General features: G+C 42.8%; 1 protein-coding gene across 6 annotated transcripts in view; it reads right to left on the reverse strand.

The window, feature by feature from the left end:
* LOC116848714 (RNA-binding protein Musashi homolog Rbp6) overlaps positions 1-21804 on the reverse strand; it is a 926784-nt gene that overhangs the window by 877203 nt on the left and 27777 nt on the right. Inside the window, exon 1 of one of the 6 annotated variants that reach the window (XM_032825101.1) lies at positions 20513-21720. The exons of the other annotated variants lie outside the window; for them this stretch is intronic. The gene's annotated coding sequence lies outside the window, so the exon portion shown is untranslated. Of the gene's footprint in view, positions 1-20512; positions 21721-21804 lie in introns of those variants that run through there. 6 annotated transcript variants of the gene reach the window in all.

Genomic DNA, 21804 nt, shown 5'->3' on the forward strand with positions numbered 1-21804 from the left:
ATATATATATATATATATATATATATATATATATATATATATATATATATATATACATATATTACTCAATTACACATATAAAATTCAAACGCATTCCCTCGGTGGTCTCTTTTAGATAAATTCCCGAATGTTGTTGCTTCTTTCGGACCTGAAAAAAACAATTTGCTCCCTTAACAAAATTTTTTGAGAGCGCATGGCCGATAACCCTCCGAAATTGTAATCAATATCTCGGGTTCACTCGTCTCGATTCGCCATCGATAACACTCGGTTCCCCTTCTGCTTTTCAGGTCCGTAACTCGCAGGTCAAATCGCTTATGAATAGCGCTTACGACGACACTTTCTCTTCGTTCTCTTTAGCCCGCGGTATAAAGCGACGCGGGCGGCACTAAGGACGTCTAATTAGTGGCGGCGGTACATTCATTAAGGACGCGAGCCGGTGGAGAGTCCTCCTTTAATTCCGCGGTACAGTTTCGTTTGATTTACGTCCTCGGCGCCGTCGTTGCCGTCGCCGCCGTCGTCGTTGCCGCACCCTCGACGTTTCTCGAGACGAGTTTCCTCGAGGCGAATTCACTCGCGATCGTCATACCGCGCGAATAATCCGAGAAAAGAAGAGCGAGTCGTGTGTGTACAGTAAAGATAGCGTTTCCTCTTACTCGCGAGCGAGCACATCCGGTGTATAATTCCGAGAAGAAGTGTCGAACTCTTCTCTTCCGGAAAAGAGTCACCGCCTACTTTCCCGTCCCTTCCGTTTAATCGAACGGCGAGAGTCACTGTTATCCTGACAGCCGATGGCTACCGATCGATGCGTTCGCGTCTACGCAAAAATATCTTGGGGCATTTTGTGCAGCCGAGGCTCACCCACATATCGATCCTAGCGGCCGTGGGATTAACGTATGTGTGTGTGTGGATATATGTGTATGTGTGTGTATGCGCGAGAGTGAATAGCGCAAGCGGCGAGAGTGGTGAAGGTGCAACTGAACGAAGATAGTCGACGAAACCCGTCCAAAAGTTGCGATATCTCTGTACGTTGAAGAGTGCACGCGCGGTGCTGGTGATATTATTAATCAAGTGGTATTAATAGCACGCGTATAATTACACGTGTGTGATAATTATGTAAAAGTCCCCGCTCGTGGAACTATTAATATAAGTGAGATAACTCGCCTCCGTTCCAGATACGAATCCCGTATCCCTTCGCTTAGCGGCTCGCTTGGAGGATCTCCGCGACGTAAGAATTTGTCCCGCGCGTGTCGAACAGAAAATTCATTAGAACGGTAACGATCCAATTTCCAATTCCGCGAACGGCATTAACGCTATTCGCGCGTCAAGCGGAGTGACGGACGTTTTCCCTTCGTTCGCAGATGGATGAGCGGCGCGTTGCGGTTAGTCAAAAGAGAGAGAAAGAGAAAGAAAGAGAGAGAGAGAGAGAGAGAGAGAAGGAAAGAGAAAGAGAGAAGGAGGTCAAACTCAACGGGAAATGATTTCGAGCCGAGAAGAGCCGTAAGATATAATTTAACGTAGTTCGTCGAATGTGCACACGCGCGGATGTAAGCCGTTTGAGCGAATGCAAATGTAATCGTGGCGCAACGAACAAAACTGGTTGCCTTACGAACTCACATGTCGAGCGAATGAGCGAGCGGGCGTTCTCGTGAAACAGCGATCGCTCTATGACGGATGCGGAAGATGCGTCGAATAATCTAAAATAGATAACGCTCCGTTTTCGCGCGTACTAAACTTGCTCACCAAGCTCTACAAAGTCTTGACATTATTGGACCAAAATTCATTAGTCTTTTCAAAATCATTCCCACCTGTGACACCCAACCTCGGACACATAATGTGACACGAAATGTCATGACAAGCTGCCAAAATGACAAATTAGCCAAGTAATTCAGGATAATAATATACCAGAATATCAACCATTAGAAAGATGCCATTACAAAGACTAATGAAGACAAGTGAATTCTGACCTAGTAAATACTAAGACTTTATTATTTTATTATGCATCATGCAATATATAATATTATGCATTATTCGAAGTAAATAACGGTCCTCTTGAAAGCTTACTAGAAAAGCTTCTATAAAATCTTGACATTTACTAAACCAAAACTCATTAGTCTTCCTGAAATTGTTCTCATCGTGTCCGGATATAATATATGATATGAAATGTTATGTCAAACTATTAAAATGACAGATTAGCCGGTTAATCAGAGTGAGTTTTAGCCTAGCAAATTAAGACTTTATTATATTATTATGCATTACGCAATAATACAAAATAAATAATATTCTCTTTTTAAATTTACTCACTAAACTTCTATAAAGTCTTAACATTCATTAAACCAAAACTCATTAGTCTTCCTGAAATTGTTCCCATCGTGTCCGAATACAATATGATATGAAATCTTATGTCAAGCTATCAAAATGACAGATTAGTCGGTTAATTCAATGTCATAATTTACGAGAAATCTACGAGATATCCACAGAAAATGCATTTCGAAATAATTAGAAAGACCAGTGCGTTCTGACCAAGTAAATATCGAGACTCGATTAAATCTTATTCTATAGAAGCAACCAGAAAATCTCTTTCTACTTCCCCACCCGATCGATTTACTCGCGAATTGACATTTTAATTAATCCATCGCCTGCGAGTCAAACAGTCGAAATCAAAGGGCGCACGATGATGTAATGTTTCACCGTCGGCTATTATCGACGTTTACATGAGAAGCCGGCGATGTGCCGGCGCACGTGTCCTCACGTCAATGTGTTAAACATCTCGGCGACACGTGGGGTCCCCTACACGATTCCTGAAAGGACCCTTATGTGACGTCATCATTTTCCCCCCGTGACGCGGCACGTGACCGCGCACGCGGCGAGACGCGACAGCACGCGACGATCGATCACGCATGCACGCGTGACGCACCTACACGGCCACGATGCCCAAGAAAAAGAAAGAAAGAGAGAAAGAGAGAGAAAGGGGGAGACCAGACGATGCACCGACCCGAGGAAAAGAACGCACCTTCGCTACCTGTGAGGATACGCTCGCGGGCAACGTCCTTCCCGTCATCGCTTCCTGCCGTGCCGGCGAAAATGCGTTCACGCGAACGAACCCTGACGCGTCCTACGGCTTCCACGAGCCAGCAAGGCGCGCAACTGCAAGCAGGACGTGGCTCAAACTCGACCGCGATTCGTAATTTCGGAGAATATTTCGTATCCCGTTTCATTCGCCGGCATTCCGGAGGTGCAGCGCCCGTACGGCGGTTGTAGAACCGACATCGGCGATCTCGGTTCTGCAATTTACGGTGGTGTTACAACGTAACGTGATTTAAAGCGATCTCGCGCGCTCACGTCCTCAAATTGCTTTCTTCTGTTCGCGCGAGCGCGCGCGGCAATACTACAAATCTTCCGCGCCTAATCTAATGGCTCGTATCTTATCTGTACATTAAAAGTGACACGTGGAATTGAGATACCCCGCGTTCCGATGCCTATCGATTTAAGATATGTGTGCGTATTTTCAACGGAACACGAGCAGGTTTCGATTTATGTTCCTCTTCATAATTCGCACAGACGATTTGTCATGAGAGAAACTCGTTCCCTTTCTCTTCCTGCTGATTACACCTCGATGCAGGACAAAACTGCTTAAGCTGCATTTCAAACGCAGTGTGATCCTACCATGGAATTGGTTGCCGACGAAAATACACGATGCAAATTCAATAAATGAATTCAAGTCGATCTTTTACTTTTATACGATCTATTACTGAAAGCATAATTTCTCTAGTCAAATATGTTTCAATCAGATTGTTTAACACCGACTTGTTAACCTCATTGGACTTGTTTTCTCATTGGACTATTTAATATTTTTTCGTTTGTCTCTTGGATACTTTAAGATATGTCATGTTAGAATGATATTTAATGTCACACTAGTCACAATTATCCTATTAAGCTTTATATGTTAAAATAAATGGATTATTTTTTCCTTTTTCGCTTTTTGAAGAGTCTTTCCTCGGATATTGTTCACCTAAAATGTACCGCATTAGTGCGCTTGAGAGGGAATTTTCCCAAAGCGCAAAATAAATGTTGCTTTTCTGTCTCTCCCTCTGTCTCTCTTTTTCCACAGATTCCTCTACGCAAATTTCATTTACGTACTTCCCCTAAGTACACAGACGCGAGAAGAGTGATAAAAGACTTGTTCTCTGTCTCTCTCCCGAGAAAAAGATTTCTAGATTCGACCTACACGAACGACCGTAATAATAGTGAAGTCTCTCTAGCGGTGACGCGCGTTACACACACGCGCGCACACTAATCACGGATTTAAAAGCCCGACTGGAATCAGCTGATCGTCTCCGTGGGCGTTGGAAACCGCGGGAACTTGTTCTCCGCCACGTCGCGTGACGGACGTGTGCGTAAGCCGCAGCACGTGATCGAGCACGCAATTCCGCGCAACGCAACACGCAGAGATCCACTTCGCGGTAGTGGTAGTAATCATCGACTGGCCCACGGAGACCTTCCATGTAGAGAGAGTGCCCCAGATCCGCCGCTGTTGCGTTTAACCGCGAACTCTTTGGCCAATCACGAGTCCATTCTTCACAAAGACGTCGGGAAAAATGATTTTTCAGAAAAGCGAACAGTTCCTCGCGAAAATTAAAAGAACTAATACAATTAGAGAGTACAAATGCTCGTTCAGCAGTCGCTTTCTAGCAAGCTTTGTATGAATTGTGTTTGTGTAAAAACTCACTTTAGAAGCTAATTGCACAATATGCTTTGAATATCATGTTGAATATTGTGATATTTTCGGAACATTAGGAGTTTTGAATATCACGATTTGAATATTATAATTTCTCTCTCTTTCTCTGAATAATGCATTCTCTTCTTGCCAAATTGTTAGCTGTCCAAGAGAGTATTTGCATCGACTTTGTTTGCATTGATGCAGCATATTCGTCGCAATCGATTCAGCCTCCGTGTAGAATTTATTAGGCAAACGGTCGGAATTTATTCGCGCCTCGTGCCGCAACTTTAGTTACGGCTCTGGACATGACAGCGAATGTCGTGACACCTCGTCACGTAGAAACGGGCCCTAACACGCAATGATCGATCGCGCAACCATGCGATCGTCCCCCTCGTCCTGTCCAATGCGCATGGTCGTCGTGCAGCGGTGCATACCGTTGCATCCTGCCGCGACTGTCACTTCGTTGCACCGGACATGCCTCGTTTGCAATTATTTCTGCATTTCCTCGAAGGCACTCGTCGCGCAATCGTCGCAGTGCACCGAATTACGAGTCTCGCGCGCACGACGAATCGCTTCTCGTGCGTTCCTGTTTCTGTGCGCGTAATTACGCGGATTCTAATTCATCGGCAGAAAGGGAAGAGAGAGAGGCAGTTAATTCCAATCCTCAGACGCGTTCTGTTTCTACCTCAAAAATGCGCACGAGGTAACAAGGCGGCGGGTGTAGATCTTACGAGAATGCAGACTCTGGAAAATTCGAGAGAGAGAAAGAGAGAGAGAGAGAGAGAGAGAGAGAGAGAGAGAGAGAGAGAGAGTGAGAGAAGGGGGATAGTCGAACGATTCAAGAACTTGAGAATCTCGATGATTTCGCGGGTTAACAATCCGAAGGATCTGCGCGAGAGGAAATATCGTGATTTCACGAAGCTTGGCATATTCTCGAGCATTTCTCGCGAAGACGACGTCACTTCGCGGTGACGGCGGCTCGAAAGGACGCATTTTTCGAGAATAGGTCGCCTGCGATGTTTCTTCCCGGAGCGAACGAGCGTGACAGAACGCGGATCAAGAGAGACTTTGCACATATGCAACTTCGTGAAAAGCCTCGAGGCGGGCGAAGGAACGAAGGGTTCCAACGCGGTCGGGGAAACGACGAATCTCGTCGCACGTGGACACTCGTTCCGGTACTCGGATGCGGCACTGACGTTGCCCGATGCAATAACGCGCGGAGGGACATGACGTGCACCGGAGTGCACACAGTGTCTGCCATATTGATTGGCTTGCTCGGTATTACGTAATGTCATTAACACGTCGCTTACACATGCGCCTAACCCCGTTCCCCTCGCGCGGTGTACAACCCTTCAGTGTCCATAGCGCCGCGCAGCAGGCCCTCCTCTCTTCTCTCCTATCCTCTCCTCATCCTCCTCCGCCGTCGTCACTTCCTCCTTCTCCACTCCACCCTGCTCCGATCCATAGAGCGAATTCGCACGCACACACGCAGCCTGTCGCGGCGAGAAACACGCGGACGTATCATTAGACAAATAGGAAGGAAGGGAGCTTTTGTGCGTGCGTATGCATATCTCGGGGAAGAGGGGATGGCTGCACACACGAATGCGACGTGACGCATAAACTACCGCGGAATAATGCGTCTGAGTGCAGGATGCGCGCGTAATGACGTGCGTGCGTCGCGTCGCGTTTCTACCTGCTCCACGGTAATCGACGTGGTCACCCACGTCGAGTCTTTAAGGCTCCTGAGGCTTTATTCTGGGCGCGTAGCGAACATTAAGTATGCTTTTTTAATTCCAAGTTCCGTTTTTCTTACACGAGCGTCGCGCGCGCTGCGCGCGTACAACGTTGCTTCAACTTGAGAATCATAAAGCCACATTTAGCGTTCGACACACGTCCCAGAATACGATACGCGTCCTTCACCGTGAAACTCTTGATTGATGACGTTAGAAGCGCAAAAAACGTATTCCCAAAATTCTTGCAAAGTACGCTGAAAAAAGAATGTGTCCATAAAGTGACTCGGGTGTCGATTGAACACATTTCTAAAATATTACCAAAACTTTCCCTTGGTTCTAACAATCAATAAATCACCGTGAAATTCATGTGACATACAATCTTCTTCTTAATCTACATTTTCGTATGAAAAGGTAGATTAAAAATTATCTTTTGTCACATTAATTTTACGGCTATTTATTGATTGTCAGAATAAAAGGAAAGTTTTCAGAATATTTTATAAATGTACTCTTTATCGATCATACAAATATCATTTGATGGAGATATCCTTTATAAATCCTTCATATTCCAACATATTACAAGAATTTTGAGTATATATTTTCTCGCTTCTGACGTCATTAACCTCTGTGATAATTTAAAATAACTGCACGATTTCCCCAGGTCAAATTCTGTTTTTAATATGTATACTCAGATTTTTCTTCTTTTTATCGCTGTTTTCTTCAAAGAATTTTAAAAATAAAATACAAAACTTATTTAACTTGCTATGTTATGAGTTAAGAGAATACAACAATTTAAATAAATCAAAAGAAATTCTGTGATAATTTAAAATAACTACACGATTCCCCCAGGTCAAATTCTGTTTTTAATATGTATATTCAGGTTTTTCTTCTTTTTATCGCTGTTTTCTTCAAAGAATTTAAAAAAATAAAATACAAAACTTATTTAACTTGCCATGTTATGCTATGTTAATTAATATTTTGCCATGTACTTTTTGGAGCATATCACCCGAAGATTCAATCAAAATGGTCGCGGCGAGAACACAGAAGACCTCTAACTAAGGAACGGTGCGGAAAATCTGATCACGGAGAACAATCGGAGATTTCGGCCAACCCGTTGAGCTCGTAAATAAAATTTCGCGCGATGATTCCGGTCGGAATCACACGTACACCGACGCTATTTTAATCACGACTCGGCCTGCGATCGGGGCTGCGTATATCGCCCGATTTCGCAAGCTCACCGGCGCGAAAAACGAATTGACGATTCACCGAAACGTTGCGATCCCTCCCGTCTGCGCAAAAATGCTCAGCCTAGAGTATTTTTTTACGCGCCGAACTTTCCAATCGGAATCTCTATCGTCCGTGTTTTTCATGCGCGCCACGATGCGCTCGTTCTCGACGGTTTCATCCTTTTTAATCGATCCCCCCCGCGCCCGCGCGAGTGTAATTACGCGTGCGTCCCTACATGTGTGTATATGCATGTGCACGCGTGTATATGTGCGCCTGCTGGCGCATACGTGAAGCGTGGACAAGCGTGTCTCGAAATAAGTTTGCGTATTTTATTTTTAGTGTCGGCTAAGTAAGCGCATTCGCGCGGTGCATTCCGATGCCGGTTATATACGTCATGTTACCGGGCGCGCCCCCGCCTCCGATGAGAGGTAACTCGAAATAACTTTATGTCATTTCCGCAAGGTTGAATGCGTCCGACTGCGGTAATTTCGATTTGATCCCTTCGGACACGTTTCCAGAGCGAACAGCAAATCGGCCGGGCGATTCTGCCCGCACGATTAAATCTCCGAGCGTCGGGAACGGGAGCGAGGATTCCGCGCTATTTTGTGCACGAGACATTGAGAAAGGAGTCAACTGAGAATCAAGTGTCGAAGCAGCGGGAATCGGCTGAAGAATCAGAAGGGTAATACTCAGCCACAATCGGGAAATTTTGAAACGTGGGTTTTACGAAATATTCGACTCCTCTGTTGTCTGATAGAACTAATAATAATTTAGTTCCGTTGCGATGTTCTACGGTGATTTGATCCCGCTCGCGAAACCTATAAAACGAGGCGGCGTGATGTCATTGGCGACTTTGTATCGGAAGAAGGCTCGCGGAAAAAAGGCGCACACAAGACCAGAGTACATTCGACTGATATCTTCGCCACGGCCTCGATGGTTCGTAGAGTGTTTAGCCCGTAGAATGGGAAAGAGAGAGAAAGATACGGAAAACGAGAAGGAGAAACAAAGAGAAACAAGACAAAACATTATGGGAGGAGGGAGCGGCTGCACAGGCGAGAGAAAAAGGAACAAAGCAAAGAGAGTGCCTTTTCGTCGGAAGAAATCAAGAAAGCCGGAAAAGACGGAGAAAGAAAGGAAGACTAGAAGAAAGGAAGAGACTGGTTTCTGAGCACAGCGAGAGGCTACATATAAGCTTATACCACAATATAAGAATAAACGCAAATAACCCGCATAATGGCGGTATCACAGAACGGGATTCTATCCGAAATGCAAGCTACAAACTCAAAGCTTGAAAAATGCAGTGTACAGCGCGCGGACTAAATCTCGCGAATTTACTCTTCCTCCGCGGTTTCTCGCGCGGGGGGGAGGAATTCACTTAACTAACTCTCTTAAGCGCGATTCCACGAGCACGGGATTGCTGTTGTATCCGACAAAAAATGCAAAATCACTAGAGAGAGAGAGAGAGAGAGAGAGAGGGAGGAAGCGAGACTCGTAGAAATCGTTCGCTCAATTGATACGCAATTCGATTGAGCATTCCAATGTGGGTTTAAAGTCTCCTTGAAACTATTATCAAGGAGAAAACATACATGACATTCAACAACCACCCCTCCGCCCCGCCTCCAACCGTATCGATCTCGCGGCAGATCTCCGATCGAATTTCGCCCCTGTCGCATTTAAAAGTCCTGCGCCCGCATTACGTATTCTTACATCACGTCGCCTGCTGTCGTTCTCTGACGACATTTCGCGTTTGTCCCTCCGTCTATAAGACCGATAATGCGGCCTACCTAGTTTGCGGCAGCCCCCGCGTCTGGAAGAAATCGTTACCGTCTGCGGCCGGCGGCATGTAATATTCACGACGAAACTTCCGCCGCGCGTTCGCGACTGTTAGTACCACCACCACCGCACAATGCAGAGGATGATTTTCCACTAACCCACTTGTGATCGACTCTACCATGTACAGGCGCGTTTCTCCCGTTTCCAGGCGCGTTTAACCCTTTGCTGACCGAATTACGGAATCGTCGGCAACAAGCCGCCAGCAGCCACCGCCCGGACTCGTCAGTGTCGGGAACGTAGTGTCACGGCGAAACGAGTCGATCGTCAATCAGCGTCCGGAGGAGAACGACACATCGATAAGAACGATAATCGGAGACTGCTTGAATCTGCTCCAGTGACGAGGACACACGAGATTAGGCTGTAATTACAGCCTCAGATTTCCGAAACACGACCAGTCGTTTTGAGAGAAAGAAACGGAGAAAAAGCAAGCACAGCTCGCCGAAATGCGCTCGTTCCTAGCCGCGATCAGGTGTCAGAACGGCTTACGTAAAGCCCGCCGACTTATGTCGGTCTCTCTCTTTCTCTCTCTCTCTCTCTCTCTCTCTCTCTCTCTTGCGCCGCTCTAATATCGTGCTGGTCGTAAACTAATCGACAAACATACTCGAGGACTCCAAGTTGGACGACTTTTCGGTTTCCATCGCGAAGTGACGGAAGTCGGTCGGCGCTAAAACTGCGACGGTCGGTGACCGTGCAGGGTTTGGCAGCCACTTGTTGAGTAATCTACTTAGTTCGACGGACGAGCAGCGTAGAAAGGGATCGGGAATGACGCGACGAAAAAGGGGAGGAGAGACGGAGAAGGGAGGCTTGCTGCTGCTGTTGCTGCGGCGGCGACGGCGGCGGCGACGGAGCGTTATTCGACGCAGGTATCTTCATTCCGTTAACTCCCGGTTACCAGTGTATCTCGTACGACGCGTTTATCGTATTGTTCCCAGAGAGAGACCTCTCCTCGCAAATATAATACAGGATGTTCCGCGAAGCTTTTCTCTCTCTCTCTCTCTCTCTCTCTCCATCTCTCTTTCTGACCTCTCTCTCTCCTCTCCATTTCTGACCCTTTTTTTCCCTTCGCAGTCACCGGCTATCTCCGAGCGCGTTTTTGCGAGAGAGGACGCCGGGATTGATCTTCTTTGAGGAAAAATTACCCAGACGCCGCGTTTTACTTTAATATTTATTAACGAATATGTACTTCATCAGCAGAAGGTAATCAATTAACTTCCGTTTGAAACAAAGTTCAAGACCGACCGGGGGATAATAAGGAGAGAGAGGGCTGAAGAATAAAACTAATAAACTGCTCGTTATTTATTCGCAACGGAGAAACTTGATTCATGAAAGCTCCTGCATTTTTCGATCGCTTCTAATTTGAGGATAATTTAATTAAGTAGAGGAACGAACTTTCGTCTGCGCGAGTTAATTGAAAAGAACGAAAAGCGTAAAGAGGAGAGCAACGATGACTCCGGGTCGTCCCGCCTGCATGTGTCGCGCCGTGTCGCGTCCAAACTGAACCGTTTTACGATGACAGCGTTACTTTGTAATAGCGATGTACAAGAAGAATACACGTAAATTCGACGTGCCGGTGCTAAATGAATCTTGGCGACTTTTCAACTGCCGCCGGCTTTTCGGGATTAGCCAAATCATATTTAGCGCTAAATTTACCAAATTCCCCTGCACCCTACACCAAAAAAACACCATCCTCGCAAAGATGCTCCATTGCCTTCCCTCGCCCTTACCAACCTTAGCAGCCTCGCACCTCGTCGAAGTAACCTCGAGTTTTTACGAGGCATAAAGCTCATTCCATGATAACCGTAAGAGTATGCAATGAGACATAAGTAGTGAGCTAATTGATCAATAGGATTTTTACAGTCCAAGAATAATCAACTGTGGTTGGCCAATTTACTCACTGCTTATTTGTCTTACTATATATTCGTACAGCCATTGTAGAGTGAACTTGAAAGCGCGGATCGCGCGCGCACCTGTACATACACGGAAGAATATTTCTCGAGAATTGCGCGAGCTGCTTCCTAATGCGGCGTGCAAAATGCGTGCACACAACCGGAGGATTAAAGTTGTCGTGTTCCTTCCACTTTCTCTCGCGCTTCCGCGAACGCATTCCCAGAGGTCCGCATAAATTTCTGCTCCGCGGTTCATGAAAGCGCCCGAAAATATCAGCCGCCCACGTGGCCGGCCGCAAATTTGCGAGAGCCGCATGACGGATACTGAGCGTGCCCGCGCGCGCACGCACGCACGCGGAGGAGCGTCGGATTACGTAAACCGGTGGCGGTGCCGGTCGGTGGCATTCTTTCGGAAAAACTTGGCCGAGAGTAAAGAGTCGTCGGTCGGTGCGTGGTTAGGCGGCCGTGATTTAATGCATATCCCCCAAGCGCGGCGAATTCATTTCGGGCTCGCGTAATGCGTAACCGTGTAAGCTCGTTTCCAGCCTGTCGCAACGTTAACCCTCGACGTACAATCGTAATTCTTGGGACACACCGTCCAAAGTACAATTGGTATATTATTCACTGAAATGCTACACTTATATAATTGGTGCTCTAGTTACAAATTTATTTGTGGGATATACAGGGTTTGTTCGCATAAATAACTTTTATTTCACAGAAATAAACTTTGCATCCTACAAATAAAGTTTCAAGTATTTTTTCCTCAGTGTAGACAATTTTTTCCAAAACCCAGTAGCATCGAGAAAATAATAGTTGAAAATTTATATACGAGATATAAGGTTTATTCACACAGAAATAAAGTTTAAAAGAAATCAGTTAATATATTCAGTTAAATTGTTGATGCAATTTTGCAACACAGACATTATACGCAAAGTTGGACTTGATATAACGTATAACGAATTTGTGTACTAAAGATTTTGCAGTAAAGAATATTATTTGCAAAATCAGTGAGATGTAAGATAAAGCAGTAAAGTATTTTCACTGAAAATTAGTGAATACTTACTGATTATAAGTGAAAAATTCTTTTTACTCTGATTCAATCAGAAACACTTTTACTAATTCACTTCAAGAGAGTATAGTATAATTTGTCTACCAAACCTGAGCAACTTTTAACTACTATAACATTATAGAAAATCAATATTTTTTAACTTATTTTTTTCAAAGGTACAGAGAAGTCTTAGATATAAAAGAATAGCGCAATAAAATCGAAATCTGCAAACAGATTTAAAATTTTCCCGACTCTTCAAAGTTGGAGAACAATCGTATATTCGTTCATAGATTAAAAAATTGTACACAAGAGTTAATATAAAATCACTAACTTCTTTATCTGAGACTCTCCAAAATCCAACGAATAAAAAGGTAAATGTATCAATGTCCAGATATGTAATTCTAGATATTCTTATTGCTTTAGCCTTTAAATACAAATATTTAAACTCACAATATAAAATATTCATACACATTGAGAGAGAAAAATGGTTAATGTTACTACAATTATAGTTATTTTCTGCCCCAATTATATTTTCTTGTTGATCTAAGAAAAAAGTAATAGTAGCAACATGCACATATTACTACTAACACTACAGTAATACTTGCTATAAAAATGATTCTCTCGACTGTAAATTTTTCACTATATGCGATTATAGTTACAAGTAATAAACACTTTTCTCTCAATGCACATAGTCCACGTTGAAATTTTAAATATTCGTATTTAAAGACCAACAAGAATATCCAGAATTAAGTACGCGTCTGGAAACTAGTATTTTTACCCTGCCGACGTTGAAAGGAAACGCGGGTGATTTAAATTCTGCTAGTTACATCACTGTCTAAACAAAGAGCGCGTTAATTTCACATCGTCATTGAAAACGCGCGAACGTTCGCCGTGGAAGCTCGCCATGAGATTTCTCGTATACGAAAGAGTCGCATGACGAAAGCGTCGTAGCGCCACACTTGGCGGTGAACGCGTGGAACGCGAATGTAGATCGCAGAGCAAAGGAGAACCGAGTGTCTCGTGGCTTCCTCCGCTTTTCCCGCGTTAGAATCGCGGTGGCGAGTCGGAATAAAGGGTCGCGTTTGTGCCAGCGCGGCGAAGAGAAGAAGAGAAAGAGAAGAGGAGAGGAGAGAGAGAGAGAGAAAAAAAGCAGAGACAGAGAGATCTCGCGAGCAGTTATAGCCACGTGACAATGGTGTCACGTATGCCCCATAACTGTTGCGCGATGCGTGCGTGTGCACGTACGTCGAGGGGGATACAAGCGTGTCAGGCTAGGTAATGGACGAGCATGGCGAGTCCATTAAGAAGTAACCGTTGTTCGCCTAACTGGCTCGATACACGGCGAGCGGGGTGGTCTGTTCGCTCGTATGCGCGCGTGTACGTGCACAGGGGTGCGTGTGTACGTGCATGTGTGTACGCGTGTGCGTGCATGTATGTACGCGTGTGTCTGTATCACGCTTATAGCGACCTATCTAGAGCCTGACCTAGCCTATAGCGCGTAACCACGAGCGAGAGCGCGTGGAGAGAAGTGTGCGCCTATCTAGGCTCGCGATAAAAACGCGAGAAGCTCGCAAAAAACGGCCTCAGAGAGACTTATCGCGCAACTGCTGTTTAGTCTTCGATGATTTCCGCAACCGACGCGAGAGTTGATAATCGAAGGCGGAAACGCCGAGAGTATCGAGCGCGGCAAAAAGAGAGGGAAAGAGGGAGGGAGGGAGGGAGGGAGGGAGAGAGAGAGAGAGAGAGAGAGAGAGTCGCGGCGAGATAGCAGAGGATGTTCTCCGCTCGCGTGGAATGGACGAAGTGTGGTCTTGCTCGCTTATTTATGACGATCGTTATCCTGCCTCTCTTTGGAAAACTGAGAATCGACTCAATTATACTACCACTTATCTCGTCTAGTACGGCTGCGTCTTGCCGCTATGCATCGGAAATTGAAGAATGGAAAGCTCTGAACGCGACTAGACTCAAGAAATAAATGAAAAGACTGGAAATCCCCGGTAAATTTTTGCCTCGCTAACAATCGCGATGTTCCTTTCTTTCCAAGTGTTCTTCTAATAAATGCACGCGGAAAGTACGAAAGTATCCTCTCGTCTTCTTCAACGACAAATCCGCGCTACCTTACAGAAAAACAACGCGGAGGTCAAGAGGTTACAGAGGACTTCCGTATGGAACGCTGCGCGCCACTTTCGAGATGATACCCGGCGACTTGTAGCTAAACATTAATCGATCGTTATAAATTCCTGAGTATATCGGGGACATAAGACGTTACTGTTCGCGGCTGCATGCACGGGATGGCGTATTCACATGTTGAAATGTTAAACTGGGTGAAATGATACCGTGCCAAGTAGGAGAGAACTTTCCTCCTCACGGTGTTCCGCAATTTCTCTTTACTTTCCGCTCTGCGCCCGTAACTTCCCCATCTTTTTCTATCCTCCTTTTACATACCGTTAACCGATATCGCGGTCGCGCCAATACACGTGTATAAAACAAACATTACCGTTATATTTCCCTCTCGTCAGTGTTATCGAGGAACTTGCCCGAAATTAATCAATCGTCGTCGCGTTTCGGCGCCATCACAAATTCACGTCACGAAAAGTACAGGAAGGTAAACTCTTTCCAACGGATATCGCGGTCTCGATAAAACTTTGCGACCGCCTGAAAATTTCGCTGGGAAATTGTCGCAATTATTCCCGGCCCTTCCGATGTCTGACCTATGGTTGGCTCTATGTTTTAGAAACGGCACTCTTTTTCTCCCTCTTTCCCCCTCCCTCTCTCTCTCTCTCTCTTTCTTACTCTCTTCTTCTCTCGTATTCGAGATGCATCACGTTCGCTCCATGACATTTTCCGAGCGTCGAAGCATGCTCTTCCCTGTCGACGATCATCTTTACCACCACGACGTAACCTAAGCCACTTCGTGTCAGCGGCGACTCAGCGTAAAAACCTATCGCCTTACCCGCCTCTATCTACATCCGACCACCTTTTATCACGTCGCAGAAAACTCTCGCGAGTTTCACGCGGACAACTTAAAGCGAGTTCGCGCGCCTCAATTTGTACTGAAGTGCCGGACGAATCCTCCGAAAAAAGGAGAAAGTGAGTGAGTGAGTGTGTGAGACAGAAGGAGAAAAAGAGAGAGAGAGAGAGAAAGAAGTGGAACGCTAAATAGCGTGTCCGCAATAATAGTCAAGTACAACGAATGGCGAAGAGAGCGATTGCCTGTTTCTCACGTCGCACCGCTTCGCTTTTCCAGCGATTATTGGGAATTCAGAATAAGTAATTACAGTTTCTCGAGCGCAAATTCGTTCATCTTTTGCCTCTCAGCACTTTTCGCATCGCCATAAGAGCTCAATTTATTTCGCCACGTGGTAACGAAAATGGAATATTTCAGACTAGAGATGCGTCGTTAAAATTGAAAGAGATGCACTTGGTGGTATCACGTCATACAAACTAATGGCGACGGTTGTAATATTAAATAGAAGCACAGAGTGACGAGATACAAAAGTTATTTAAAAATAGTCGAAGGACTCTCTCGTGAAAACTTATCGGGAACTATAGAACTCTTCGAGAACTTTTAGATTCCGTAGTTGAGAAATTACTTGTCTTGGAAGTTGCCACAAACAGTTGGCATTTCTGAAGTATTATTTTTGTCAATTGTGATTCCACGGATCATCTATCGCTGTAACCTGTCCGGAGCTCTAGGATCATTGCAGACAGAATTCGCATTAAATTCTAGTGCTGGAGAGTGAGATGGCAATTTTACAACGATTGAGTGATTGTGGGTTTTCGCGAGAACACTTCGGCTACGTCGAGTCTCAAACGATACATCGAGACAAAGATTAATCAAATCCAATGATCGTCCGACTATACAGAGAGAAAATTTACGTATAAATGTCTTTAAGGTATCTTAAAGATTATCTTTAAGACATTTTATGTCCCAATTTTAGACATTATGTTGTCTGGGTTACTATATAATTTTATTATCCAGAAATAGACCAATATTCTTCGCAGTAATATACTATCCTTTTCATTTCATGTATTATTTACATTTTAGAAACTGAAATATACTACTAAAACACTTGCTATTTTTCTAGAGAAATTAACGTTTCTTAGACTTTAGACATGGCAAGATGGACTTTACTAAGTCTACTTTTGTGTATATGTGTGGGCTACTAAAAACATAGTAAAATTGAAAGAAATTTATATGAAAAATGAACTATAATTGTCTCTATATTCTCTCTGTGTAGTATCAATGGTACTTACAAGTATAAGAGACGCTGACTCGACGTCGCCACAAGCACCGGTTACATATAACGGAAAAACGAGGAGATTGCTCCTTAATAAAATGCTTACGACACGTCCCGACGATTGCACGTTACTATTTCGGCACTCCCGATACCTATTTCTGTACGGGACTCACTTTCGATAGGTAAAAAGACGCGTGAAATGCGGAGTGATGTCGATCAATGTGTTAATGGCGACGGCTCGGCGAAAAAAGATCGAAGATGCGCGCGCAATTGATCACGTAGATTCGCGCCATCTTGCGAACAGTGTAGCCGTCGTTACAACGACGCCATCTGTGGCCATAGACGCCATATCATTCGATAGATTGATAGTTACTGAACATTTTCGACCAGCCACATTCGTTTCTAATCACGCGCTTTTCATCAGCGTCAATTAATTCAGCAAACACGTTCTCGCTTACTGGATTAGTAATGAGAGAAATGCACAGCCCTAGAAACGGACGCGACTGGCTGAAAACTTTTGGTAATTATCGATTTATCGACGGTAAAGCATCTGGAACAGAGTGTACACTCGTTTGCGAAATGATTCGGACATATCTTCCTGGTAAAATTAGGAGCGCGTAAAATAGTCACGACTGTGAGCAACTATTCATGAGTCTGGCAGTCTTAATCGGTCATGATAAGAGCCGAGATGACACATCAATGAGACAACATCACAACGTCACAATTGCAACGGAAGAAATTCAAAAAAAGATGTAAATATCTTTATCATATTCTTATTTATAAAAATATATAGATAAAAATATAATAAAGGGACAATATTTATACTTTGTACTACACTAAGAAAAATATTTGGAAACTTTTATTTATTTAAGACATAAAGTTTAATTTTGTAAATTAACTTTATATCCCGTAAATAATTTTTAAGTATTTTTTTTTTGTGGGACAATATTTATACTTTGTACTACACTAAGAAAAATATTTGGAAACCTTTATTTATTTAAGACATAAAGTTTAATTTTGTGAATTAACTTTATATCCCGTAAATAATTTTTAAGTATTTTTTTTGTGCAGCTTGTTTCCAAGAAATTTCTACACTGAGAAAAAAATATTTAAAAATTTATTTGTGGGATATAAAGTTTATATTTCTGTGAACAAACTTTATATCCCGCAAATGAATTGTCTTAGTGCAATTGGATCTTAAGAAATTTTCCACACTGATAAAAACATTTGAAAATTTATTTGCAGGGTATTTCTGTAAAAATAAACTTTATATCCCTTAAATAAATGTTCAAATATTTTTTTCAATATATCACTTCGACTTCTTAAAATCAATTGTTACGCAAGCCCGTAAGTAGCGATTCGAAAATAGTGACTGAAATTATAGTGACTATTTTTTCTAACTCTATCGGAAAAAAATATGCTAAAACCGTTTCACAAATGAGTGCATGTATATGATTCATTCGAGAGGTAGCGGGAAGAGGGCAGAGGAAGGTGCGATCGCCGAGAGCGAGCCGCGTAAACCCGCCTTTGCCTCTTCAGCATGAACCACCTAGGAAGTTTTTCACTCGGCGTAAAAGGCACGGGTGTAAAAGGCGACGTAAAAGTTGGCCGCAAACGCCGACGCGCCGGGTACGAGGGAGGCCCCGACGCGTCGTCAACACCGATTCTAATTTAGATAGTCACGGTTAACCACGTGCTGACAATGGCTCGTTTCGGATGATCTCGATAAGCTTGCGCGCACCGTGTCGCTCCCATTGCGGAAGAGGCCCTCGGCCTCGATATTTTTCGCGATCGCCGTGTGCACCGTTGTCGGACGAGTTACGCGAATTTCCACCGGTTCTCGATGTCGCAGATTTCGAGATTCACGCGAGTCCCTAAAGCTTAATCTGCAACATGTTCTTTGCTACCTGTTTCTTTCTCTTTATCTCTTTCTCAAGCTCAAATCTCAAGCTAGAAAAAGGCAGGGAACAAGAAATAGGAAGCGAAGAGCACATTGTAGATTAAGCGTGTCTCTACCCGTGGAGGGGGAGGGAGGAAAATATTTGTCAATAATTTTCAGAAAATTATTCGACTTTCTCCTGTCACAGATTCGCGGAAATACGATATGTCGTGCTCGTGTCGTTATTTTCGATTTTAGATGAGAACATTGATTCCCGAATTTCCCGCGGAGAGATAGGATACTCATTATATTTCCGAACTCGTGATGCGTTACTTCACGTAACGGGAATATTCCGTCATATTGTTTTACGCTTTGCCCGCATGTTTGCTATTTTTAATATCCGCCTGACATGTGCCTGAATGAACACGAGTAGTGTTGGAATAAACACGTTAAATACACGATACTCGATTCTCTTTGTAACTGTATCTCGGCCCACCGCAGATAAAACCCCGCTTTGAAAACTGATTCACATTATACAATTTGGATGCATCGTACATACTAATTAATATCAACTTGAGAGAGATAGAAAGAAAAAAGCTAGAGATAAGTGCTGATTCAAGTTAAATACAATATAATATGCGGAATGATGAATAGTTGAGTAATTAATCGCTAGATTAGATTAGATTAGAGCATGCGGCTGTCTCTAATCCACGTGGATGAACATCTATTTACTTCGGCAAATCAAATCGTTATATACGAAGAGAATATCGTAGTAAAAATTACAATACAATTTTAGTACTCCCCGCGAATAAACTGACACTATGATGAAAGTTATAAGACATAGTAAAAGTGACTATGAACATAGTTCATAAAATATGAACATAATTCAAAAATTATTATAAATGTAATAAAAGATATCATAGTTTATGGTTATTTTTACTATATCTTATTATAATATAATGTTCGTAATAGCGCAAGTCTATTCCCAAGGATTACTAAAATTATGTTGAAATTTTTCTACAATATTCTCTCCGTACATAATACGAATAAGTCAAATTCACAAAATATATATGTATAAAATGATTAAGTGGATCGACACTGATTAAGCATGGCTGCATCCCGAGTCGAAATTTTTCTACATTAACTCTGCAAATTCCATTGAACTTGGAGAGTCAATGAAGAATTCTTTAACTCATCAGAATTATTTAATATTCGATTATCTCGCAACATTACACCTGCGTTTAATTTTTATTCTTAACTTCAATCAACGGTATGTCAATTATATAATTTACTCAGTTATAAAGTACGTGAAATAAGCAAATATTAAATAATTGATATGAATAAATAATGGCTAAATAGGCACAAAAGAAACAACACATTTTCATTTTTTTTTTTTGTTGGAAGTCTCGATGGACTTGCAACTCTTAAACGAGCTGATAAAAAAAAAGCTGTAAAAGCAAGGATAATAGTTATGTGTTCAATAATCCTGTTTACCCACAGCGATTAAAATTTAAATCCTATACAAGGCCAAGCAGAAATAAAAAAAGGCGTTGTCAGATGTAAACAAGATCGAATTCACGCGACCCAAACAGCATTATTAGACGTAAAAACATTTGTGAAATTTAGAACCTAAAACCGGTGTTTATAATCGTAAATTACTTATGATCTTTGGTAGACAACGTAATTAATCACAAATTCATATTTATAGACTATTATTCAGTTACTCGAATCACTATTTCCTGTTGTATAAAACAATGTAAAAGTACAAATTCAATTTGACAAATAATCGGAGAATTCATGAAGCTACATAATTAATGTAATTAATTGTCAAATGATATAGAACTACGAACGCCGGTCTAAATTTCGACTCGGGTATTTCTTTTTCCTCGGTAAGCTCGTCAAACGTTTATTTGAAACGGAAACCTTCCGGTTAATAAATGCTTTAACACACCTTGAAATATATGACGTATCGCTGCCCGCGTCCCGGCGCTCCACGTCCTCCGTCCTGGCTTCCCGATGCAGCATCCTGACTACTCCTATGTAACACTGACACGACACTGGCACTCGCGTAAATGCGCGACTCGATTAAGGAAAACCACGTGTTAAATAACGCGATGCCGACGAAAATCCGATCGGGTACTTCAAAGGCCGACGAAATATTTTAATCACCGAGGGAAGCGATAAATAATATATCGACACGCGTGGTCTTTAATATGTACGTCGCTCGCCGGCTTGGAGCGTACTGAAAACATCCGGAAAAGCGTGTGACGTACGAAGGTAAGTTTGACCGCCTTGGAGGTCTGCAATGTTTTCATTGTGTTATCACTCGGCACTCACTGCCGAGCGACGACGGCGGACAAGTGAGGAGTGGGGATACGCTTACTGTTTTTGCTGACTGTTCTAGTACTCTCGCGCGTCGCATACTTGTCCGTATCAATAATCGTTACTTGAAGCTCGCCTCAGATGAGGTAATTTAGGCCTGTATTAACAGTTATTATTTGAAATTCTCCTTCAATGAGACACTTATTTTTGAATTCAGAATTAGACGAGAATGTTTTCATTAAATCGCAGTTATAGATATAAATATCACATATCATAACTGAAAAATATAACTGAAGAACTTGGATCTGACTTTGAATAAAAATCTGAGTATCTTACATAAGACAAGTTTCAGGTGACAACTATTAATACGGATCATAGAGCCGAATTTTCCAATCTCTTAGTAAACTAATTAAATCATACGTCTGTCTTTATTTTATTTAGAGAACAAAGACACACATATAATTTAACTGTTAGTTAACTTACCAAGAGATTGGGAAAATCGACCTTAATGTGGGATATGAATTTTTTTCAGCTGAATCGTGATTACACAAATCGCGTATCTTAAATGATTTAAATAAAAGATTCAGATCTAACTCTAAATCTCACATGGGACAAGATTCAAGACAAGACGACTGTTAATACGAAATGTTATATTCATTTTATATGCAAAATTATTTCGTCGGTTTGTGAAATATTTAATCGGGCTCTCAATGGCATCGCGTAATTAATATTTCTGCGGGTTAAATCGTATCTACACGAATGTCAGTTTTCACGAGTCAATATTCGCAGTGTCATAACAATGTAGCAGAATATTGCATTGGGAAGCCAAGACCGAAAACATCATTTTCAGATATATATATATATATATATATATATATATATATATATATATATATATATATATATATATATATATATATA

Source organism: Odontomachus brunneus, unplaced genomic scaffold, assembly GCF_010583005.1.
Source record: "Odontomachus brunneus isolate Ranch 3 - 2012 unplaced genomic scaffold, Obru_v1 Obru_scaffold_098, whole genome shotgun sequence".
NCBI lineage: Eukaryota > Metazoa > Arthropoda > Insecta > Hymenoptera > Formicidae > Odontomachus > Odontomachus brunneus.